A 26,019-nucleotide genomic window follows, 5' to 3' on the forward strand; every position below is an offset into this window, starting at 1 on the left:
AAAATGCCAGGATGGCTACACAGTCATGTCACCCTCATCCCTGGGTTCTGAGCATACTGGACCCCTACAAACTCCTGGGCTGCAAATAACAGTTATTCTCAACCAAAGAAAACCTACGAGCCTGACCTTGAGGTTGTGGGATGTACCCTGGGCAGAAATAACATCAAATTGAGCCCAGTGGCTTCGAGCCTCTACTTTAGGGATAAGTCCATTCAATGACTCCAGCACCTAGGAGGGCTGGTTTAGCAGTGAGGCACTGGCAAAGGAGGGGCATTTGTGGCTGCAAAACCTAAAGAAACTTCCCCCACAATGGCATGGCTCCTGCTCTCTAGCCATCTTACATCCACTCTTCTCCATACATAACAGCTCCAAAAATATCCTGATGTCAGTTCTCCAAAGGAAAGGGCACAATACCAAGGAGCTCATCAGAAAGATTCAAGAAATGGGCCAGCGCACAATGGCCACAAAATATGCTTCCTCTATCTCTGTGTATGGCAGCTTACAGAACTCCTGGTCTGTCCTCTGCATCCAGTACCAAATTGAGTTAATCTTCAGTGGAACTGGGGAGGGATCCCTGCATGTAAGTCAGGAGCTGAACCAGATGCATGAAGTGGTGCTCCAAAATAGGCTAGTACTAGATTACCTCTTGTAAGGCATGGGTGGCGTATGTGGCCCTCAGGGATGCTGCCGCCAAACAGATGACCACGGCAGACTAGTGGCAGAGATTGAGCAAATCCTGGGCATAGGAGGGGGAAGTTGGCTCCCCAGAGGTAGCTCCCCCAGACATAGGGCGGGGGGAAAGCTGGTGGGCTTGGCTGTGGTTCTGGCTGCCTGACTTTGGCTGGGTAGCTCATGTCATCAAGGGAGCCCTGATTGTGCTGCCACTCCTAGCCATCACCGCTGCAGAGTGCAGAACTTGTCTCTGGTAGCCAGGGCATGCAAGGTGCACAGCACGAGGCACAGAGACCACCTGTCACACATCAAAATGCAGAAGCCCAGCAATGGAATTGAGTACACCCCTTAAGGTGAGTCTGGAAGAAGCTGAATGAGCTTCTTAGACTCAACCAGGGGAATCGTAGGACTTAACTGGCTGGCTGGCTGGCTGGCTAGTCACATCCTAAGCATCATCAGAGTTTTGAATAGGGGCATTATAAATGGCCAGAAATTGAGCAATCTCTCATCAAAAGCCCCCAGCCCAACCTCCAGGTAGCCCAGGTAAGCACAGAAACCACCTGAATCCAAATGTGCCAGTGCTTGTGGTGAGAATTTCAAGCCAATAAGCTGCTGTCATTGTTACTTGCCATGCTTTCAGGGTCAATTGCCCTTTCACTGTGATTGAACGTTATTCTCAAGAATAAAAATACAGTTTTTATCTCTCACTTCTGTCGTATTTAATTGGGTGAAGTGTGCCAGGTTCAGATCCATTGTGTTCTTCAGTAGGATGGAATGGGCATCTTCTCACATGGAATGTGACATTCGTGACATAGATTGTTCCCCAAATACAACTGTGCATAACACACATGGGTTTTCAATACCTGCCCCCTTTTCCTGTGCCTCCCAGTCAGTCTTATGAATGATCGCACACAATAATGACTTCTATTTTGCCTTTTCTCCTGAAGTTTGTATTTAGGAATTTATTAAAAGGATTTTTTTCTTTCACCAAACTGAAAAAGCCCTGTTGGCAGGAGGAAGCCTGTAAAATAAAATAAAATAAAATAAAATTAAAATTAAAAATCTGTATGTTAGAATTGAGGCATGTTGGCCCAGTTCTCATTGAAGACTTGTTAACCCATTTTAACAGAGCATTATTTTCTTGTTGCATTGAGACTAAACTTTGATGGAATAAGTAGGCTGATTTATCAGAATGCTCAAAATTATTCAAACACCTTAGTAATGCCATTTGTGCTTCCAGATGAGACTTTGATGAGCCTGCCCCGTCCACTGAATTTTAGAGGGTCCAGATAAATGCAACTTCCACCCATGGATCCTCCCCTATTTTCCCACCACGTCTAACATAATTTTTCTTAATATAGAAAAGCCATTAAAGAGAAAAAGACAAAATGCCTTCTAATTTGTGGTACAAGGACCCTCCATTTAGAAGTACCATGCACATATATATTCTTGATATAAAATAAAATAAGCAATCTCAGTGTCAACCAGTATAATCAACAATACAGTATTTTCAGCACACTGTAGCAAATCTCTAAGGGTCTTCTTAACACAAAAGCATTAAATTTATTTCCTAAGAATTTGCAGGCTGGACTCCCTGACACTAAATTCATAATGTAGGAGCCAATACTAAAAAGGATCTACTAACTGCCCTGCTCCCAGCTTTACCAATTTAACCTCTGGAACGGAGAGACTTTATGCAGGCCTCCTAATTTGGCCTTTCTCATTTTGCAATTTACGTGTAACCACAGTTCCCTCCTTCTGTGTGGGTGGGGTGATGTGGGGCCTAAAAATGGGATTACAAGATTATGGAATCTATGGCTAGGTAATCTCACTCAGTTTCCATTTCCATTTGTTTAGGAGGCAATACCTGGGTTAGAGTTTTCAAGCTAGGATTGCTCAGAAAAGTGTTTTCAAAGCTTGAATAGATAATATGAAATTGGTTTTGGCTTTGAGTGTTCCATTAACAAAATAACATTGACAAACTGGAGGATAGCGTGTGGGACAATGCGACTGATCACAGAGCCTCAGGGGATGATGTTATAAGAAAAAAGAGCTAAAAATGTCCAGTGTGGCAAACTGGAGAATAACAGGAAGACATTTCACATGGCTAAATGAATGGGAGGAAATATAAAAAGACTGTTTTGCCGATGAATCCATTTGAGCTGTTACTTTGAACCAGATCCTGGGCCCAGAACCGGTTTTTAATGGCACAGCTAACTTGGGACATGTGAACTGATGCTAAAAGAGCCAACCTCCCAGGTATGTGGAATGCCTTTGTCTCAGTCCCTACATTTCCCCACACATCTGAACTCAGAGAAAAGGTTTTCAAGACAGAGTCTATAGCTTAAAGGCCAGTGTGAATCATGCTAATAATTTTATAAAGTATGCAGGTTCAAAGACATGTGGGACAAAAGGAAAGCAAAATAAGCTAGAACTCTGTTGAAGCACCTAAAACAGGGCACATGTATTTAAATGGGATATGTTAGCATATCTTTTATGCTAGGACTATTTCTAAATGTTTTTAATGGACTGTGGAATAGCAGTTTTCAAAGCTCTATAGTCACCTGCGATCATCTGTGCAACCTGCATGCAAAATCAGGGAAATGTGCATATGCCTTATGTTGATCATGAGCTAATCTATATGCTGAGTATTTGATGGTGCAAACTGCATACCTTGGGACATGGGCTTCAATATGGAACTGGCAAGCAGTGGGAAATGCTGGCCTTTTGACCATGTAAACATGCAATGAGCATTAAGACTGTAGTTTCATTTGAAGTATGCAAAATCCCACACATTGCCTTGTTTCTATTTTGCATGCACAATTAATGAAGAACACCTTAGCTTGCAGTCTGGGCAATAGCCATTTTAGGTGCACACTGTATATGAGACATTTTTAGTAAGCAATGTTGAAGATGCGGATTATGTATAGTTTATGTTGGAAGTCATGTGGGACCAGTAACTATCAAACAAGAAATGATTAAGCATTTTTTTTTGAATTGAGCATGTGTATATATATTATATTGGAATGTGAGTGGTATTTGTAAAATATTGGGTAACATACAAATGCTGTTACTAAATAATTTTTGTCAGTGTGCTAGATTGGAATGTGCAACTAATTTTCCTCTAAGTATGTAACTTAATACCATAATGAATGATAAATGTGTTTGCCTTTTGATGAGGATGCCAGTGTCCGTGTTGTGCAGCATTCCCCAACCTCTGCAACTATTTTTGAAATCAGCATCAGAAGTGTAGCAACCAGATTACAACTTCTACCATTTTGTGGTGCATGTTCCTGCAATTCTGAAGCAATCCAGATCAAAAAGGTTTTGTAATTTTAGACGTGTTTGAGCCTTTTTGCTTAACAAAAATCTGGCAATAAACACCAATGACAGGGCACGTGGATTGCACCCAACAGTATGTTTGAGTATCACATTCAGATGTGGTACGTTTTAAAATATTTATTTTGCAACGTTTTTTTAAGTATCAGCAGTGGAACGATTGCATGGTACAATCTGCACTGTGTGATCTGAGGCTTTTGCAATTTTTGATATATGTGTTTAGTGGCAAATAGTTTGCAACTGCTTTTCTGTGTGTGTGTATACGCGCGCGCGATCTTGAACGGAATCCCTTAGGTTTTGCAAATTTAAAAAATGTTCTTCTGCAATGAAAGTTCGCAAACTTTCCCATTAGGATGCTGAGAGAGGGGCAGGACGCTTTTGCAATCCCTCGTGTGTCTTTTCTTCGAGGAGTGGGGAGTGGGGAGAGAGAGGAGCGGGGGAAGGGAAATCCCAGTGGTCGTATCCGGTTCACTGTCTCCAGAATAGTCACGAGAGAAGCTGCGGAAAGCGGGGCGGAGGGGGGCCGTTCCCTCAGGATCCGGACACCCCCCACTGCTCTCGCATGGGGAGATGGCGTGAGAAAGACGGGTGAGTCTCGGACAATTAAGTGGAAAGCTGGGCTGGGGGTGGGGAAGAGGCTTGGGGTGCTGAGGCGGAGGAGGGGCATTAGGTGAGGAAATTCGCCCTACGTGAGGAGGGTCCAGAAGAGGTGTAGGTAGCCCAGTTTGAGGCCATTTTAGGGGAGCACAGAGGGGCTGCGGGGAGCGGAGATTGACGTGCCTGGAGATGAACAAAAGGTTTCGTGGAGGATTCCGGGGAGTCTTTTGGCGGCGCTTGTGCAAGAGGGAAGCGCAGTCAGTGGAGGCACAGGATGGGGTAGCTTGGGTGTCTGATGTGGTCGGGTTTAGGTACTTCGTGGTCCTGCAGCTTGTAGGGGCCCCTTTGTGTGGGGGGAATGGGCTGCGTGAAAGGACTGCCCACCGGCTGGGCAAAGGTAAGTAGAAGGGCAGTTGTTGCCAAACACAAGGGACCTCCAGTGGACAGAAGTACAAAGCGGAGCTGCTGTGATGGTGCTGGGGGGTATAGTCTGCTTGGCCTATGCCAGGCGTCTTCCCGCCGCTGCCCCACATCATTGACATCATCAACCGCGTTTGCAAAAAAGTTCGCCATGAAACAGTAAACGATGAAAACAGTAAGTGATAATAACGTAGCTTTATTGGCAATAAGATTGGGGCATCGGTCATGAAAAGTGGTTTCCGTTCAGCAGCGTCTGGATGTTTAGAACTGTATTTCCCCTCATCCTATTCAGCGTACCAGTGCTTGATGATGGGAATTACAGTGAAAAATACTTGCAGGGCACCAGGTTGGGGAGGGCTGGTATACAGAATTTGTAACATGTGAATCAGCCCATAGACATCCTTAGTTTTAAAATGAGAGGATAGTTTGAAGGGTATCATAATGAATGATAATGTTACTAATGTCAAAGGAAATGTATAAGAAAAATACTTTGTGCCAGAGAATTTGGTGTAAAAACAATTCGTTATCTTGGTTTAAAATATGTGAGTCAAGAGAAGAGCTATGCTGAATCAGACCAAAGATTTGTCTAGTCCAGAACTTTGTTCACACAGTGGCTAAACAGCTTTTTGTAAGTCAACATAAGTGAGTGTAATAGTACTCTATGCTCATTTTTTCCAGTAACTAGTATTACTGCCTCCGATAGTGGAGGTAACATCTAGCCATCATTCCTAGTTTGTCACTGATAACCATCACTTCCATGAATTTGCCTAATCCCCTTTTAAAGCTATCCAAGTAAAATAGCCATAGCCTTATGATAGTGAATTCCATAGTTCAATTCTGTGCTGTATCAAGAAGTATTTCCTTGCTATCTATGCACACACCTACCATTCAGTTTCATAGGATGACCTGGGTTCTAATACCCTGAGTATTAAATTTCCAATATTAACACTAATTCTAGGATCCTTCACTTTCTCCACACATTGCATAATTTGTATACCATTATTTTGTCTCCCTACACCTATTTTCTAAGTGAATCAGTCCCAGAAACAGGGTTGCTTACTGCTACCGATCAAAGGTTATATGTAATTATTCCTTTTTTAATTTATTTTTTCCAGTAAGAAAAAAAATAGAAGAATGATGGGAATAAATGGGAAGGTTACAAATTGAACGTGTTGATGTCTGCACACCCCATAAATTCTATAAATGAGGCAGAGGAGTAGCACAGTAACAAGTTTTACTCAAAGTAAAATGCTCAGGATTGTAGCTGTTGTCTCACTAGAGTCTTTATTTTAACGTTTTCCATTTAATTTTCTCTGTGAGAGCTGGTTGGAGCACATTGCACAAGACGTTTCCTTTAACTGTGTGGTGGAGGGGGTATAAAAATAGATGAATAAGATGTTTTATTCAAACCATTTTAGTGAAATAATTGACTCATCCAGTAGGACAAAAGAGGTTGCAAGGCAAAAAAATGGGTTGCACATTTCACATCGTTATTACTCATGAAACTCCACTATGAAAAGAGAACTTCACGTCCCCCTACAGCATAGTTGCAATGCATGTAATGTTCATGTAGTGTAATGGGGGAGGAGAAAAGGGTTGTACTGGGTTGTCTCGAACAATAGCACGCTTGTAACGTCTTCCTTGGCTGTCAAAACTTATTTTCTCATAAGTGCAGAAAGCATTCAGCCTTCACTTTCATAATGGTGATTTTGTCACCTTTAGCATCATTCTCATATTTAGTATCTTGCTTTGTTGTCCATTTTTGTCTCTTACTTCTTGGGTTGAGTTGCTTTTTCCCCCTGCTAGAAACGACTGGAAACTGTAAGTATTTGTGTTATTGTGCTTTAAACAAAAGGAGCATCAGTTAAATGGAAAAAAGCTTAAATCTTTCAAGTGAGTTCTGCTTTCAAGAATAGATGGGAGGGGTTTTTTTAAATGGAAAAAAATATTTAGAATGAATTTGGTATTTTTCATTTTAAAAAGTTTTATATTAAACTTTAGCATAAGCAGGGTATTGATTTGTAGATTGTTTCTGGTTTAGCAACAAAGTGCAAAATGCCACTGTGAACTTTGCTGATTTGGACTTACAGATATACAATTTTTAATGGAATTGTGCGTTTTTCAGGATGTATGGAAATTTAAGGGAATCATAGCTATATGGCGTTATTTCTTTCCAATTATGGCTTTTGAACAGAAGCACCAAACTGAGCTTCAGAGAACAATAGATTCATTAGATCATATTCATGTTTTGGGTTTTAGAATCTTTTTTGCCTCCTTAATTTTTCCTGGGATCGGGAATTCCAGTGGAGATACTGACATCCACGGTGTGTGCCATTTGTCATTTTAATCTCGTAAAACCTTTAGCTGACATTTTAAAACATTCACTAATACTGTTTAGTATAGGTAACATGGTTTTGAGAAAAAACTGCTAAAATCCATTAAATTGTCAAGTATATGCATGTACATTTGCTGTCCTTACAGTTTAGGATCAAAATTTTGCTTTGAATCAAAGCTGGCCTTTTTTTCAAGGTACCTTTTCTGTTTCCCTTACAGTTTTAACTAATCTCTTTGTTTGGCTTTGTATTGCATTGCATTTATGTTTAGAGTTGGATTGTTTTCTGTCTTGAGATAAAAGAAAATTGGAGAATACCCGTTGTGTTCTACCTGTGTGCATTTTACAGAATAACTGGGGATAACCAATGTTAGCTGATAAGCGAACAAATAAATAAAAGGACAATAATTGGAGCAAAAGGCTGAAAAACTGCAGTTCATTTGCAAATATGACTGTGCATCTTAGGATCTGAATCATAGGAAGGACATTCACCACAATAAATGATGGGCCATGCATTTGGTTTTAATATGCCTGAAATTTATTTAACATTTAGCACACAGACTAAATATTTAGGTTATGTATGATGTGGACTGTGTCTTGGATGGGGGAGGGTACTGTTTTTGTTGTATTTAGAGTTCTTATGTTTGACATTCCAGGTACCTTTGCTGCTCTGGTCAACCTCATCTGTTCTTATATTCAAGGCTTACTGTTTCATACATCCAATGTAGTTCTTGTCCAAAAATGGTCAAATAGGAGTAAACTAATGACTCATTGATAGTCCTACCAGTCTTGTTTGTTATTGCTGCTGCTGATTTTCAAGGAGTAGTTTTATTATATACAGTAGTTACCATCATCCTTGTTGAATTTTCCTTTCTTTTTACCAGCCTAGTTCTCTGTTTATCAAGACCACTTTGGAACTACTCACTTTTAGAGACTAATGTTTTCAATCTCTCCCGATCTATGAGGTGCAACATCACTTTAGATTGGCTTTTGGATGTTAATAGCTGTCTAAATCATTAAATAGTTAATTCTGTGCCAAAAGTGTTCTGAATTTGGAAGTACCACAGTCCCTAATCAATGGAACTTAGTTATGTTTACTTAACAGTATTTACTATACCTTGGTGCTTATTATACCTTTTAGTTCCAAGTAGTCGTGCCTTTAATTGTCTTTTGTCATGTTACATTATGCTATGAATTGCACATTAGTTTTTGTTTTTATTCAGACTGCGATTACCTAAAGAGACATTTCATGTCGAGAAGTTTCACATAAATCTGTGAAATCAACTCCTGGTTTCAAGATCCACTTCTGTCATGGTCTTAATGTGTAGGTTTCAGCAACACTCTCTCTTTACTTATAAATTATGCTGGTGTGGTTGAGAGACAAAACTTCTCTCAACCACACGAGGGTGTGGAATGGGCTTCCATGAGAGGTTGTTGAGGCCCCATCAGTGTGGGTGTTCAAGGATAGGCTGGATGTCCACATGGTGGGCATGTCATGAGCGGAGCCGGCTGGTGCCGGAGGTCAGACTGGATGGCCCGGGAGGCCCCTTCTGACTCGCTCTGTTTCTATGTTTCTCTGTTTTGAATGGTTATGCAAAATTTTGAAAATATTCCATTTTGGTAAGCTAACTGGAACATGATATATTCATTTATCTGTCCTCTTTATCTTGCTTTCAGCTGGCATTAAGTTCAAGGTGGGCACTGTCAAATGGCCATCAATTGGGCAGGAAATTTAAATGAATAAGGTACTCACCGCTTTGCTAAAAACAGTACTGGGAGGTCAGGTGGGTAAAAGGAATACCACTTGTTAGCACTGGTGGCTGCTTCTGGGATATAGGGTACTGCTCCTGTCTTTGACTCGCAAGTAGTGCCCAAAGGGGCTAGCAACTTCATAATAATGAAATGTATACAGCAGCTTCAATTCACCTGACTGAAGTTCTTCTCACCAAAGTCCATTGAAAATATCAAAGTTCTCATTAATTTCCATTGAACATGTACAGAAAAACTTTACTAAGACAGCAGATCATAAAACCATTACCACAATAGAGGTAAAGCCAGGAATAATATAATAGTTTATTTTATAATTTTTCCTGTTTTTATTTTAAGGGTTTCATGTTGCTGTTTTACAGATTTCCCCTCCCAAGGCCATTCTCCCTTCCCCTCCTAGCTGCCAGTTGATGCCAGAGATGCTGAAGGGGGCATACTGCTGGCTGAGGGAAGAGAGGCTTGGATCCATAGGATTCTGCAGCCACTCCATTGCTATCCCCTCCCATAGCCTGTTAAGAGAGATAGATAAGTTTACAGGCCCATCTACCAGTTTTATTTTATTTTGTTTTAACTTGGAGATGGAGGAAAGGGTGACCAAACCATTTCCATTGTCCTTCCTGTCCTGCCTGACCCTGCAAATTGCTTTGGGTATGCAAATATGTAGGTTGAAATGTGGGTCCTGGGAAGATGTCCCAGCACCATAGAATCAGGGGTCCCCTGTCAGAGACAAAGACCCATGCGGAAACATCTGTAGCACTTGTCTCCCTGAGGTCAGAGCTGTACTCTCAGAAGACAAAAGAATGGATTTAGAGGCAAAGCGTAAGACGATCAGGGGAGCAGATTCAAATTCCTCCCAGTACCTGGGCACACTCTTCACATGAATATTTATTTCAGACTAGGAGGTGGTATAAATAATTTCACTCCCTGATAGGGTTGGGGAACCCTCCACTGACAAATGAAATCAGCAGCAAACACCTTTTTTTGCTGTGTGGGCTTTTACCAGCTGAACTTTGGATACCTTGGAGGTTGTGATGTTGGAATTCTCCGTGGCAGGTAGGATCAGCTAGCCTAGAAGAGAAAGTTATAGGAAGGGACGTTTCCTGCCCCCTCCCCTCACCCTCTTGAGAGGCTTTTCAAGGGGTGCAGCAGGGAGGAAGGCATTGGAAACTCTTGCAGTGAATTTCTTGAAGTTACAATCCCAACCATTATATTTTAGAATTAAATCCTTGACACTCTGTCAAACTTACCAAGTTAAAGCATCTTTTATGTAAACAAAAGAACCCTGGGAGGAAATAAAGGCACTCCTGGTTTTACAAACGTGTTTCATTCCTGAGAAAATGGAAAATATCTTTAAGTCAAATGTAAATCAAGTCACGAATTTATGTAAATCAAATCACGTATAGTCAGCCCTCCAAATTTGTTGGTGTCGGGCACAGGAGCCCTGCAAAAATGGAAAAACTATTAATATCTTTAGCCCACTCCACGGTGGGGCACGAAGGCATGCTTTGGAAGCCCCCCTTGTCACCCTTTCACTACCTCTCTCTGTATGGTGATGTTTTGTATAATGCAGGTATTATTTATTACATTTAAATTCTGCTTTTTTCCTTTCAAGGAACTCAAGGTGGCTTAAATAACTTCCCTCCTCCTCTCTATCTTGTATTCACAACAACTCTAACTGATAGGTTGGGCTGAAATGAGTGACTGGCCCAAAGTCACCCAGTGGGTTTTATGGCCAAGTAGGATTAGAACTCTGGTCCCTAGTCTGTACCACCACACTAGCTCTCAATCCAGTGTATAATTACTATAAATCTGAATCCTGCTGCTGGAAGTAAGGTGAACCCCGGTAGCCAGATCCTGTGCTATTGCCTGCTATATTGCTCTAAGAATATATTGCTCTTTAACACTTTCTATGGGATGCAGGTGGCGCAGTGGTTTAAGCAGGTGTGCTGGTTGATCAAAAGGTCGCCGGTTCAAGTCTGCACAACGGGGTGAGTTCCCGTTGCTCCGTCCTAGCTCCTGCCAACCTTGCAGTTCGAAAGCATGCAAATACAAGTAGATAAAAAGGTACCACTTTGGTGGGAAGGTAAACTGCGTTCTGTGCACTTAGGTGTTTAGTCATGCTGGCCTCATGACCACGGAGACTGACTGCAGACAAACACTGGCTCCCTCGGCTAGGAAATGGAGATGAGCACCGCCCCCTAGAGTCAGGCATGACTGGACGTAACGTCAAGGGGAAACCTTTACCTTTGCCTTTTAACACTTTCTATTTCATAAGTTTATGAGTAAGGAATGAAATGCAATTGCAAATACAATAACAGGCAAATTTGACACTTTCCTAGTTGTGATTAATGCTTTTCAAGTGATTATCCCTAACAAGTATGTGAATCCCTAATAAGTCTGTGAATGAATAAATATATGCCATTGAGTAAATATTTCACACTGATATTAATGAGTGAGTAGAATGCAAAAGTAGGAAACAAAGCAAAATCAAATGTTCTGAGGAAATTTGGCCTCTCCAATTTAGGGTAGTGACCCTATGAATGAATGCCCTGTCTTTCACACCCCTGCTCAACTCTCGTAAATTCAAGGCTGTGGCTTCATTTATGGAGTCAGTCCATCTTGTATTTAGTCTTCCTTTCCTTCTTCTGTCTTCAGCATTCACTAGCATGATTGGTTTCTCCGGGGAGTTTGCCTTCTGATGATGTGCCCAAAGTATGATAATCTCAGTTTTGTCATATTTGCTTCTAGGAAAGTTCTAGCCTGAATTGATCTGGGACCCACTAGTTCATCTTTCTGTCAGTCCAGGGTATTTCCAAAGCTCTCCTCTAGCGTTTTCAGCTTCTTCCATTTTCTTCCTGTCAGCTTTCTCCATTGCTCAGTTTTCATAGCCATACAAAGTGTCCAGGAATACAGTAGTGTGCATGGCCTTTGCCTTGGTCTCCAGTGAAACATGAAACGAGCTGAGTGGGGCTCTGAAGGACAGGATATGTTGGAGGTTATTAATTTAAAGCATCACCTTTAGTCAGACACAACTTGATGATACATAACAATAATAACCGAGTGTAAAATCAAACAGAATTGCAAATGTTTCAACAACCCCAATGGAATCAAGTTGTGCTTTGTTGAAATAGATGTGTTATAGTCAACTTGAAAGGATGCGTGAGGAATTTGTTTAGGGGATGGGAATCTGTTGGATTCCTTGGCTTGTCTCCCCCAGACTCTAGCCTGCTTTCTTGCAGCCATGAGTTCAGCTTCCCGGAGGAGAGTGCCAAGTATTCACACAGATGCCCATCAGGAATTGAACCCTGTGCAAACACTGCACAGGTGGCATCCCATGTCCGCATGTGCAACTTGCAGCCTTTGTTTGTGCTGCATGTGCTGTGGAAGAATGCCGTTGGTTACTCAGTCAACCTGGTGCCCTCCTAGCATATCTGGAGGGCACCTGGTTGGAGATACCTTTAACCATGTGGATGCCTGATTGATAATCTATAGTTCCAATAAAAAAAATAGTAATAATACAGAGGAGTAGAGGAGCAGTTAAATGGAACAGCATGATTAATTGAATTACAAGCTAGGGAAAGCTTCAGTGAACCTGTACTTGTTCAGGATATGTTTGAAAGATTCCAGTTTCTGTCTCATCTGCTTCATGTGTTTCCAAATGATGGGTGCCATTGAGGTATAACACAGTGACAGTCCATTAATTTCAGAATGACCAGCAAGGCTTTCTCTGACTTTCTCAAAGGCCAGTTCAGTATATACGAAGCAATAAGTGAATAACTCGTATAAGTGAAGGTGATCAGGATTCTCACTGAAACTGTTTACATATTTTCTGAACTATGGTGCAAATCTGAGTACTGGACCGTGTAAATTCATAACTGAATTAAAGGTAAATGTATAACTAAACAAATTTGTATTTTGTTCATAATTAATTTATAACTAAACAAATATTGTTTGTCACATTTCAGTCTTATGAACAGACTTTGCCTTTCTTTGTCTCACTATATTTATTTTAGAAGGTTTTCTTTTTCCCCTTAAAGGGGTTGTCTTTAAAATATTCCGATATATTCTTCCTCATGAACAGCACCCATGACAGTTTGAGGTTAACAGCAAAATATAATACATGTATACTCAGAAATAGGTTCCACAGAGTTCAGTGGGGTGTATTTCCAGGCTGGTGGTCATAGGTCCAGGCAGTTAAAAAAAGTAAATATGTTGTTTTCCAGTATTGCTCCTTTTTTCATTATCTTGGCCCAGCCTTGTTCTCACAAGAAATAGTAACAGACAAAAATGAAATACCCATGATTGTAGATTGAGCAGGTAGACTAGACCTGTTTATTTTCATCAAGTGAACATGACACACCTTTCTTTGGTAGACAGAATCTAAATACTCATATTTAAGAAGTTACCAGATCAGTTCTTCATTTCATTTCTATATATAATTTCATTTCTATAAGTCTGCTTTAACTCAGTAGATTTGTATGACATGGTAATGCTCTTGGAAATTTTACCCATATTCTGCAGGTAAAATTCCCATGTGCCTTGACAGATGCTTTTCCCCTTCTCTCCCTTGTATGTGCTGTCAACTTGGGATACATAGCAAAACCTAGAGGATAGTTAGGGCTTCTTTTCCAAAACACCCTTTTGCACTCAATCTGTGGAATCACTGCCTGACAGGCCTTTGGGTAAGGGTTCCTTTGCTTGAGTTGTGTTGAGTGACTACCTGTTCTATATTGATTTGCCACTACTGACTGGATACTGTGCAAGGTCTGCCTCATCTTTTGGGCTTGATGTCCTGTTATCTATACTGCAATGATTACATAATGATATGGATTAATCATTCCATACTGCAATAATTAATAATAAGCTGATATGTCAGCTTATTACTTGGACATGTGTGTGGTGCATACACACCATGAAGAAGAAAGACAGGATGTGCATCTGTAACTCTTTGAGTAGCCACCTGTGCATTCACACAGTCTATCTGTTGTCCTCACTTTGGTTCACTGCTGAGTTAACCAGATTGGTTCTGTTACCATTCTCAACGTTGCTATCCATGTGGTACTGGGTATCATTCTGAGATTTGGAGCTAAGTGTCATCACCCGGCACTGTTTCTCTGTTATATTTGAATCAGGTGCAGCTGTGAATGTTCTGAACCAGTGCCTGAGTGTAGTGGTGGGCTAGATGAGGGCCAATGAACTAGGCTGAATCCTGGCAGGGTGGAGTGGGCAAGTAGTTTCCAGGTTTGAGAAATAGGTCACCTGTTTTTTATGGGGTTTTACTCCCCCTGAAGGATCTGGTTACCTTCATCCTTATAAACTCATTCAGTCTTTGAGGTCATCTGGTTAAGCTCTACTGGTAGCATCATATGCTCCTGAAGTCAGTAATACACACACTATATGGAATAATCTTCCTCTTGAGATTACGTATGTGCTGACAATTCTTTTTAGGTGCATATTGAAAACAAATGTATTTTATGCAAGTACTCCTGATATAGTTTAGTCTACCATGTATTTTACTTTTATGAATCTATAAATATAGCCTGTTGATTCTATGTATTGTTTTGATACTTTATGTTTTAAGTAATGTATACTGCTTTGAAATCTGTAGATGTAAGTGATCTAAAATACTAATAAATGGAAAATTAATATTGGTGACCCCCCTTAGTTATATTATGAACTGCTTTGGAGGAATGCTTTCACATCCAAGCATTACAGTACAGTGGTACCTTGGCTCACGAACTTCATCCATTCCAGGACTCTGGTTGTGACCCGAATTGGTCATGAGCCAAGTTAAATTTCCCCTTAAGGTTCAAATTTAACCTTAAGGTTAAATAAGGTTAATCCGTTCTGTAACTGTTTTTTTAATCAGAAAAATGTGAAGCAAAGTGACAAAGAACAACAAAGATTGCGGCCATCTCCCCACCCCGAGCACGAGCCCAGCCATCTCCCCGCTCCCCCTCAGCGCAACCACGATCGCCTGTCATCCCATCACGCGGCGGGGGGGGAGAGACGGCACGAACGCGGGCGTGTTGGGGGCGACGGGTGTGAATGCAGGCAGTTTCGGGGGGGGGAGACAAGTGTGATCATGCTGGGGGAGGAGATGGCAGAGATCGAGGTTGTGCTCGTGCAGGAAAGACGGGCGCAATTACGCGCGTGCTCATGCAGGGAAGTCAGACATGAACTGGCCGTCTTCCCCCCTACCCCCGCCCCCAACACAATCACGGCCATCTCTCCACTTGGAGGGGTGGGGAGATGGCTGCGATCGCGGTTGCCACTCAATGAGGAGTTCGCGACCTGAGTCAAAATTTTTATGAAAGTTTTATTCGCTGGGGGGCGGGAGAGACGGGTGTGAATGGGGCGCACTGGGGGGAGAGAGAGAGACGGGCGTGAACGTGGGCATGCTGGGGGGAGACGGATGAGATTGTGCTGGGGGGGGAGATGGCCAAAAATCGTGGTTGTGCTCCCACAGGAAAGATGGGGCAATCTTGGCCATCTCCCCCCTGCCTCCAGCATGATTGCAGCCATCTCCCCACTTGGGGGGGGGGGAGACAGCCATGATCGTGGTTGCTGCTCAATGCAGAGTTGACCTGAGTTAAAATTTTAATGAAATTTTTGTTTGCGACCCGATTTGGTTGTGAACCAAAGCATTTGTGAGCTGTGGTACCACTGTACTTAGAAACAGAAACGTAAATACAGAGTGAGTCAGAAGGGGTTTCCTGGGCCATCTAGTCTGACCCTGGCTCCAGCTGGCTTCACTCATGACATGCCTACCATGTGCACTGCTTCTAGTTCTTAAGCTCCTGAATAAAAGGGCTGTGTGTGTGAGGATTGCAGTTCTGAAAGTTTAGTACACAGGTAATTAGCTTAATTTAGACAAGAGGGAAGAAGCTTAGACCAAACAAGATGGTAATGGTGTAGTTGAGAGAAAATGCTGATCTGGATAGAGGGGTTCACACAGAATAGCACTCCTATGAAAGCTAAAGTTTGCAGCTTGGCCATTCTTCTGGATTTGCTGCTTTCTGTGGAAACATAGGCATTGGCATTGGCAGTAGCCAGAGTGACTTTAACAGCTTTGATTGGTATGTCAGCTGTGACCCTCTGTAAGGAAAGCAGATCTAGCCTCATGTTTGCATGCACTAGAGGAGAGTGCAAAAGTTGGCTTGAAACTCAACATTAAGAAAACTAAGATCATGGCATCCAGTCCTCTCACTTCCTGGCAAATAGATGGGGAAGAAATGGAGGTCGTGACAGATTTTATTTTCCTGGTCTCCAAGATCACCACAGATGGGGACTGCAACCAAGAAATTAAAAGACGCTTGCTCCTGGGGAGGAAAGCTATGGCAATCTAGACAGCATACTGAAAAGCATAGATATCACCCTGCCAACAAAAGTGCGTATAGTCAAGGCTATGGTTTTCCCAGTTGCAATGTATGGCTGTGAAAGCTGGACCATAAGAAAGGCTGAGCGCCGAAGAATTGAGGCCTTTGAATTGTGGTGCTGGAGGAGATTCCTGCGATTCCCTTGGACCTCAAGGAGATCAACCAGTCAGTCTTAGAGGAGATCAACCCTGACTGCTCTTTAGAAGGCCAGATCCTGAAGATGAAACTCAAGTAGTTTGGCCACCTAATGAGAAGGAAGGACTCCCTGGAGAAGAGCTTAATGCTGGGAACAATGGATGGCAAAGGAAGAAGGGGACGGCAGAGAATGAGGTGGCTAGATGGAGTCACTGAAGCAGTTGGTGTGAGCTGGACTCCGGGGGATGATGGAGGACAGGAAGGCCTGGAGGAATGTTGTCCATGGGGTCGCAATGGGTCGGACACGACTTTGCAACTAACAACAGCATGGATAGTTAATTGTATAATTAAATATAATTGTATAATTTATATGCTATTATTATAGCATGTCCATAGTTAGAGTTGCTAATCAACAAGTAACTGCCATTTGTATAAGGTAGTAAGTTTATAGTTGGTTGATTGGTTTGTCATTGAGTAGCAGCAAGTAAGCATTTGCCTCATGTTCTTCACTTATAAACATACTGTGGTATTTTCTTGACTATATAAGATGTCTATAACATTCTGGCATCTAGGAAGGTAATTCTACTACTGGTCATCTGCAACTGAACAGAAATCCAGGGAAGCATGGATATGGTAAAGATTGACTCACTATTGGCTCCATGCTGCAGATGTGCACATTACATAGTTGTAAGTACAGTGACCAAATAATGGGGCTGTATCTGCTAAAATAAAGCTTTCCAAGAGTCTGAATCAGAACTGGAAGAAGACGTGGGATTGGAATTTGTAGCTGAAATGCCAAGGCCAACAGGCCCAGATACAAGTCAAGAAGCTGGTGAAAAGCAGACCTTGCCTGTTTCTGTGGAAAGTTGTTGTACAGGTGGAGTTGGCTGGGGGTACACATCACAGTATTAGTCCAGTTGTGTGCCATCAGAGCAAAAAGACAGATGTTCCTGACAATTGGCTCACAAGCAACATCTACCACACGGAAGGTAAATTGTAGCTACTTTGGGTTTGGGAGAAAGAGAAAGATGCAGTTTGGAATCAACTTCTTATCATTAAGCTGTTTTTCCCTATCAATTAATATTCTAAATTTGCAGATATTCTTCATTAATTATTTCTGCAAGACTCTTTTTTCATATCACAAAGTCAGCCTAGTTGCCTAGTGTTGACATAGTTAAAAGCTTCTTGCCCTGATCAGCTTGGAAGGCGAGAAGGAAAAGCCTGCTGGAGCACTGAGTGACTTTGGGCCAGTCATAAACTCTCAGTCCAACCTACCTCACAGGGTTTTTGCTGTGAGGATAAGATTGGGAGGGGAAGAAGTATTATGTTAGCCACTTTGAGTTCCTTGAAAGGAAAAATGGTAGTATATAAATTTAATAAATAAAAGTGCCCTTGCTGCTTAGAAAACCCTGAACTTGGGAGCTTCTGAGATTCCTGCGTTCTGCTGAACTCCTGCCATCTAGGCAGGGGGAATGGCAGAAGCAATATTGGTCTCCCCATTCTCTAATCTCCTTTATTTTACCTAGAGGGGCTTTTCAGCCCACCTAACAAGATCACTGCCCCTCCACTTCTGAGGGGAAGGAGACTGGAAGACACTCAAGATCATTCATATCCTGACCTCTCCAGTCTCCTCCCCTCTCTTCTACTGCTGTGCCCCCTCTCCAAAGTCATATTTCCAACCTGAGAGAGCGGCTGGTGCGATCATTCTGCATTGGCCAGGCAAGGGGAATGGAATCTCCAGCTCTCCCTTCCAACAACATTAGAAGTATTGGCTCCCATCTCAGAAGGGATTTTAAGAGCCATTCTATGGTCCCCATGACACTTGTGCAGTGACCATTGGGTTGCATTCCCTGTGACCTTCAGCAGGTTGCTTCTGTCAGCCTGAGCCCATTGCGGTAAGGAGACAGGCTGATAATGTTGGTAATGAAAGGCTCTTGTAAGGATTACTTACTTACTATATGTAAATAAAGTTAATCCATTCTGTAAATTTTTTTTTTTAATCACAGGGAAGATGGGTGCACTTGAGGGCGTGTTCGGAGTGGGAGATGGGCACGATTGCGGTTGTGTTCGAGGGGGAGACGGGTGCGATCGCAGCCATCTTCCCCCTGAGTCCGATCGTGACCGTCCCCCCCCTCCTGCCCAGCACAATTGCAGCCATCTCCCTCTGCCCCAGCACGACTGTGATCATGCCTGTGCAGGAAAGACGGGCGCGATTGTGATGGTAACCTGATGTGGAGTTCACGACCTGAGGATTTTTTTCCTGAAATTTCTGTTCGCGACCAGATTTGGTGGTGAACTGAGGCGTTCATGAGCCGAGGTACCACTGTATGTGGGCCTCCCCATGATGTTCCAGAGACCAGCCTGGCTGCCATATTTTGTACTAGTTGCAGTTTCCAGAGTAGGCACAAGAGAAGCCCGATGTTGCAGAAATCTAGCTTGGAAGTTACCTATGTGTGCACTGGAAGGTCATTCTCTTCCAGCCCATTACCAGCTGCGAACTGTCATTCAGAGAGGAGATGCTGCCTCTAGAAGAAACAGATTATGGTAAGGAGAAGTAGATCGGGGTATCATCAACATACTGATAATATCCAGTGCCACTCCTCCAGATCATTTCTCCCAGTGGCTTCATGTAGATATTAAGTCACATTGGAGACAGAATGTATTTTGTATGAATGTATTGTCATAGTATTCTGTCACAAAGGGCCACTATACAGAATGGGTGGCTGAGATTCAATAATGGCCACAAGTGGGATGGTGCTGCGTCTTTGAATGGAACCGTGCTGTTTGTTACCCTTTCCCTTTGAATAGTTCATTATCTCAGGCCATCCCCTCCTTTTTTTGACCTTCCTCCTCTTCCTGGATTCTCCCTCATTAATAAGAATGAAATGTTGAAGTCCCGTTATAATGACTCCCTTTTGAAGAATGCTGCCTGACAGCTTGCTCCAATGTAACAGTACTTTACAAAAATGACTAAAGTACTGCTATGCAGTGTTAAATGCTGTGATTGGAAAAGCAATTTCCTTAAATGGCTTTTTAAAACCATATTTAGGATTTCTGAGTCATGTACTTGGAACATACTCTCAGTGAACAGCTAATAAATAATATAACTGGACTCCTATTTTATGAGGAATCAATAAATTCAATAAATATTTGAATCAGCTTTTTCAAAAATTGTAATGTTTTTGTGATAAAAATTGCTTGAGTCTAAGATGTCCGTTACAGAGGGAACAGTCTTCATGAGAATGTATTGCCATTTGACCCACATCTTTCCCACATGTCTCTGCAGTGATGTCTGGGAGGAAAAGTGTGATGTGATGCTGCTGCATTTAGCATTAATGAAGGGTGAATGGTTTGCATATCTATGTACATTTTAGTCTTCTTCAGTGATGACTGAACATTTAGTTCTCATATATTTAACCTGTCCGATAGTGAACATTCTTAGGAAAGATTACAGACAACTGAAATACTAGAATACCATACAAACAACTGAAATATAAAATAAAATCCACATTTCTAAAACAATACAGTACAATACAGTGCAAATAACCCAGAAATAAACAGCATAGCCATACATATCTAGAACTAAATCTAGTTTGTAAATGCCTAGGAGTATAGTCATTGCTTGATGTTAATAAAATAACAATGTAGGTATCAGACAGACCTCACAGGAAGGGCATTATCTAAGTCAGGTCCCACAACTAGGAAGGCTATTTTTCTTGTAGCTACTCACCTGGAATCCTTTCTTGAAGGTGCCTGGAGAAGAGCTGCCAAAAATGAGCTAAGGGCCCAAGCAGTTATATATGGGAGTAAATATTCCTTTATTTGCAAGAATAATTAATTGTTAAAACACTGGAGTTGAACTTAAACCTTTTAAAAAACCATTTTATAGCAATTAGTTTGTTTACCAGCTTGTTATATATAACTTTGTAGGAAGAATGCATCAGTGTCTCTCAGATTTGGTGCCATGGCAAATTTAATTCTATGGCTTGTATAAAGTGTATGTGATTAAGCAAATTTGTTAGATTTATTTAATTTACATAACTGAGTCTGCTTTTTACGAGGAGGAACAAAAGGCAGTGATGAGGATTCTAGGTTCAGCTAATAGGGTTTCCACCTGGCATTGCTTATATGACATTGAAATCCCACCTTCAGAGCTTTGGTGACTAGCAGCTCAGCCTCTTAAACAGAGAAACAAAAAGGTTTTACCCTTCGATGCAGCCCCCAAATAATTTCAAATACATAAAGCCAGTGTTCAAGGAATGCTGGATTCTGCAACTAGTACCAAATTATGAAATTGGAAATGCTCATGTACTTGCCCACTAGACTGTGAACTAAAAGTGCAGTTAATTAAGCAGATGTGGACCCTGTGAATTTGTGTTAATAGTTTGGGATTCCTTTCTAAGCTATAAATAAAATATAGATGGAGAGGGTAGGGGGAATTGCTTTGTATATATGTAAGTTGAAATGCAATGGAAAATTTGAATCAGATGAGTTGATGCAAGAGGCATTTCCCTATGGAGTCAGTGGGCTGCAAAATATTTTATTTGCTTAAACCCAAGCAGATGTTACAAAATACAGAATGAGCATTTCAGTGCCAGTTTAATAGAATCAGTTCATTCACCTCTGTGATTTAGCTTTTGAACACTCTCTGTTCATACTGAGGTCAATGCAGTGGACAGACCATACCTGCATCATTGTTTCTTCTTCCACTTGCATTGGTTCTTGTGTTACAGCTAAAAATGCATTTAAACATTTTGAAAACAAATCCTACACAATAAAAAAGAACCCAAAATTAATGGTAGGGTTGGGTGAAGGGAATTTGCTGTAGATCTTTAGAACGAAATACCATCTGTTTCTTCGGGGATTATTTTTCTGCAACACTTCACCACCACCCCTGCCACTAAACAAACCGAACCCTATTAGGTAACAGGGCAAGCAAAAATGTTCAAGTGTTTAGGGATTTTCAGTTTGAAAAAAGACCAGTAATTGGGGACATGATATGAAATCACAACTGATGTGAAAAAATGGGTAGCAATAAATCACTGTCCTCATTCAATTTCATCTAAAAAAAACCCTGCGAAGTTTTTACTAGCCCCAGAAGGGGCTAGTAACCTTAGTTGTCATGTTGTCTATGGAGATGGGAAACTCCATATGGAGATGGAAAACTTGGGGACCTTGAGAATGCAGACTACTGGCGTCTTAGCAGGCTAGTTTAAAGAAAAGCCTTTGTGTGCATTGGAAGAGGAGGGATGAGGCAATCTGCCCTTCCTCATGGTAGCCAGCTGCACTTCCATGATGGCCATGGAAGAAACTTTCCTACTCTTATATGGAAATGAAGTGAGCTGGCTGAGGAGGGATGGACTGACCTGTCTCTGTATCACCTATGGCTACCAGAAGAGCTGTTAGCTTCAAAGTAGCTCTTGTAATACTAAAATATAGGGAAACAAAGTGAAATTGATTGACATAGATCAATACTGTAGACATAGCGTAGACAAATGAAAGTATAGAATAGTTATTCACACAATGTATAATGTATGGAATTCATTGCTGCCTAATGTGGTTGCCGGTGAGTCAGAAGCAATTAAAAGGGGTTTGACAAAATTATGAAGAAGTTTATCAGCGGCTGATTGTCACTGATTGTCATAGTAGCTAAATGGAGCTTCTATGTTCAGAATCAGTATATCTTTTGGTCCTAGGGGAAACACTAGGATGACTGCTGCCTCAATGCTTGTGAGCTTCTGGAAGGTTCTTAGCTAGTCATTTTGTGAAAAAGGATGCCTGACAAAGTGGCATATTTGGCAATGAACGGATTAGGTGAACTCTTAGTCTGATCTAACAGCACCATTATAATGTTCTTTAATAAATTTATGTTTTGGCCCAAACAATTACATATAACTAAATTGTGTGGAATTCCCTAGATTGCATTGATCCTGCTCTATGTCCACTCTGCTTTGCTCAGACGTACCTGGGGTACTCTGTCCAGTTCTGTGTTCTACAGTTTAAGAAGGAAGTGGAATGTATCCAGAGGAGGATGACAAAAATAGTGAGGAGATGAAGTGCTGTGAGGGAAGACTGAACATTTGATTATATTTAGCCTGGAGAAGGAATGATTCAGAAGTGATACGAAAACCATCTTCAAATATTTGAAGGGCTGTCACATAGATGATGGAGCAAACTTGTTTTCTGTTGTTGCTGAGGATAACACATATGCAGACTTCAAATTATGAGAAAGGGGATTTCAGCTAAACTTTCTGATAGTACCAGAGCCAGTGTGGTATAGTGGTTAAGAGTGTGGGACTGGGGCTCAGGCAACCTGGGTTCTAGTTCCTGTTCAGATATGGAGCCAGCTGGGTGACTTTGGGGCAGTTCCAGACTCTCAGCCTAACTATCTCACAGGTTTGTTGTGGTGGGGATAAGATTGAGAGCTGGCGAAGGAGAATAATGTGAGCCACTTTGTAAGAAAAAAGGTGCGATATAAATCTAATAAAATAAAAATGAGCTGCTTGACAATGGAACATGCTACCTTAGAAAATGTAGATTCCCTTTCATATGATACTTTCAAACAAATGAGGTTAGATGATCAGCTATAGTGGGTGCTACAGTGATGGGTTTCCTTTGCAGACAGAGGGTTAGACTAAATAATAGAATTATAGAATGGTAGAAGTGGAAGGGGCCTTTGAGGCCTTCGAGTCAAAGCAGAACTCCAGGTTAAAGCATCCCTGACAAAACGCTGCCTGACTGCCTCTTGAAGGCCACCAATGTGGAAGAGCCCACGCCTTCCCTAGGTAATTGATTCCATTGTCATGCTGCTCAGGAAGTTTTTCCTGATGTCTAACAAGAATCTAACTTCCTGCTACTTAAGCACATTATTCCATAACCTGCACTCTGGGATGATGAAGAGAACCTTGCCATCCTCTTTGTGACTGCCTTTCAAATCTTTCAATTTTTACTCTTTTGTTTTGTTTTGTTTTGTTTTGTTTCCAGTCCCCTGATAGTCTTTGTTTTCCTCTGACCTTTTTCCAGTTTCTCTGCACCTTTCTTGATGTGTGGTGCCCAGAAGTGGGCACAGCACTCAAGATGGGGCCTAACTAGTGCTGAATGGAAGGGAACTAGTACCTCATGTGATTTGGAAGCTATACTTCAATTAATGCAGGCCAATATAGCATTAGTTTATTTTGCAGCCACATCACATTCTTTTTCATGGTCTCTGTGTATCACACATATGGGCTGAAAAAATCCTTGAGTATCTTGCCATGAAGACCCACCTCTTTTCTAGCGGCCACTCCAGTTCTGGAAGTAAAGATCACTTGCAACTTTGGTTTCTCATGCTAGCTTGCATTTTGACAACTGTCAAGACAAACCAAAGTTCTTGGCAGCCTCTCTGAGTCAGTCCTCCTAAGGAGCAACTGCTGCACTTTTAAGCGGACACACTTCTCCCCTTGCCTGGACATTGCTCGGGGAAAGGTATCTGGTTTCTTTCTTATAAAGAAGTGATGAACTAGTGATAGTTCCTCCAAAGTGTCACTTGAGCACTTTGAAGGGGCTGTTACTAGCTGTCAAATCTGACTGACTGACTGACTGACTGACTGACTGTCTGTCTGTCTGTCTGTCTTTTGCAGTCTCCAGAAAAGAAAAATTAATGGGTAAAAGGATGGGGGAGCTATGCGAAGGTCAAAAGTGTTCACAATCATGATGGGGGCACAGAGCCACCCCAAAATGTCAGTTGGGCACTTGTGGGGCAGCTGGTGCAGACACTGATAAGCTTGGCAAGGACAGCAGGGAAGGTTTACTGCTTTTGCTAAGAAGCTTGCTTGTAGGTTCCCAGTTTCCAGAAATAGCTCAGTCTTTGCAGTAGAGATGACAGGATAGCTTATGGTAGATACAAGAGCCCCTACAACAAGCTATGAGACATCAGGGTCACCATGAACATGTCACCTTATGGGAAAGGGTCTGGGTTTGAACAACACAAGAACTGACCATGGCTTTTCATCCTCCACAAGTGTTGTGCAATCCCAGTCAATAAGATCCAAGAGGAATTCACTTTTTTTTTTTGCTTTATATATGTGTGTGTATGAAAATACAAATTATTGGCAATTATGCAGAGACTTCAGCAAAACTGGATCAGATATCCTAATACGTGTCCATTTGAGGGTGACATCTGTATGCTGCCCATTCCAATGTTGAATTTGTAATAAGGTCCTCCATTCATTACAGTAGAGGTGGTGGGCATTTATCCTTCCAATATGGTGATATTGATTGTCAAAATGCTGAGCATTTGTTAATTTCCATGAAGCAGGTAAATAATTTAAAAGAGCATGTTCATCAGCAAATATTAAAGAATGTTTCAGTACAAGATAAATAAAAGCAATAATTTCCTTCCAAGAGGCAATTACTGGATATTGCCCAAACATGTGTTTAAGAAGCATTAGCAGCATTGCACTGCCTACTGTTAGTCAATCCCTTAATAAAGAGTCGTGGCATCCAAGAAACACAAGATGTAAATAGTATGCAATCTAAGATCCAGAGACATGATAGGTAGGAATTATTATTATTATTATTATTATTATTATTATTATTATTATAACATTTCTATGCCGCCCCTTGCCGAAACCTCGGGGCGGCTTACAACATGATAAAATACATTGAAATACAATAGTACATAATAAATTACCATTAAATATAAAAATACAAAAAATACATTGATTTACAAATATAAAATTAAAATTATCAGTATAAAATAAAAATATAGGGGGAGAAAGAGAAGGAAGAAGTAGTTGCCCTGGCCAGATCATATGTTTTAACAATTGAAATGATGTTTAAATAAAAAGGTCTTTACCTGCCGCCGAAAAACCAGTAACGACGGTGCCAGGAGGACCTCTTTGGGGAGTGAATTCCATAGGTTGGGCGCCACCGCAGAGAAAGCCCTCCTCCGGGTACTTACTCTCCTAATTTTTTTCATGGAGGGTTCCCGGAGAAGGGACTCTCCCGCAGATCTCAAAGGGCGGTCGGGCATATACGGACGTAAGCGCTCGTTCAGGTAGCCAGGACCCAAGCCGTTTAGGGCTTTATAGGCCATAATCAACACCTTGAATTGGGCCCGGGCTTCAATGGGAAGCCAGTGAAGCTGACGGAGGACTGGAGTCATGTGAGCATAACGCCCCATCCCCGTCAGCAACCTGGTAGCTCTATTTTGCACCAATTGAAGTGTTCGGACTGTCTTCAGGGGAAGCCCCACGTAAAGCGCATTACAGAAGTCTAGGCGGGAAGTCACCAGCGCGTGTGTCACCGTTGCCAGGCAGTCGTACTCCAGGTAGGGGCGCAGCTGATTAATCAGCCGAAGCTGAAGGAAGGCGTTCCTCGCCACCACTGTCACCTGAG

The 26,019-nt window shown here is 41.7% G+C and overlaps 1 protein-coding gene across 4 annotated transcripts in view; it reads left to right on the top strand.

Annotated features, from left to right (window-relative positions):
* Positions 1–2,859: 2,859 nt before the first annotated feature.
* The window catches only part of GJC1 (gap junction protein gamma 1), a 44,264-nt gene continuing 21,104 nt past the window's right edge, over positions 2,860–26,019 (top strand). The window contains exon 1 of one of the 4 annotated variants that reach the window (XM_044418747.1): positions 2,860–2,931. The gene's annotated coding sequence lies outside the window, so the exon portion shown is untranslated. Of the gene's footprint in view, positions 2,932–3,939; positions 4,600–4,651; positions 5,204–6,701; positions 6,850–26,019 lie in introns of those variants that run through there. The other 3 variants (XM_044418744.1, XM_044418746.1, XM_044418745.1) reach the window with 3 other exon arrangements.

Source organism: Varanus komodoensis, unplaced genomic scaffold, assembly GCF_004798865.1.
Source record: "Varanus komodoensis strain SLA01 unplaced genomic scaffold, ASM479886v1 scaffold92, whole genome shotgun sequence".
In the NCBI taxonomy this organism is placed as follows: domain Eukaryota; kingdom Metazoa; phylum Chordata; class Lepidosauria; order Squamata; family Varanidae; genus Varanus; species Varanus komodoensis.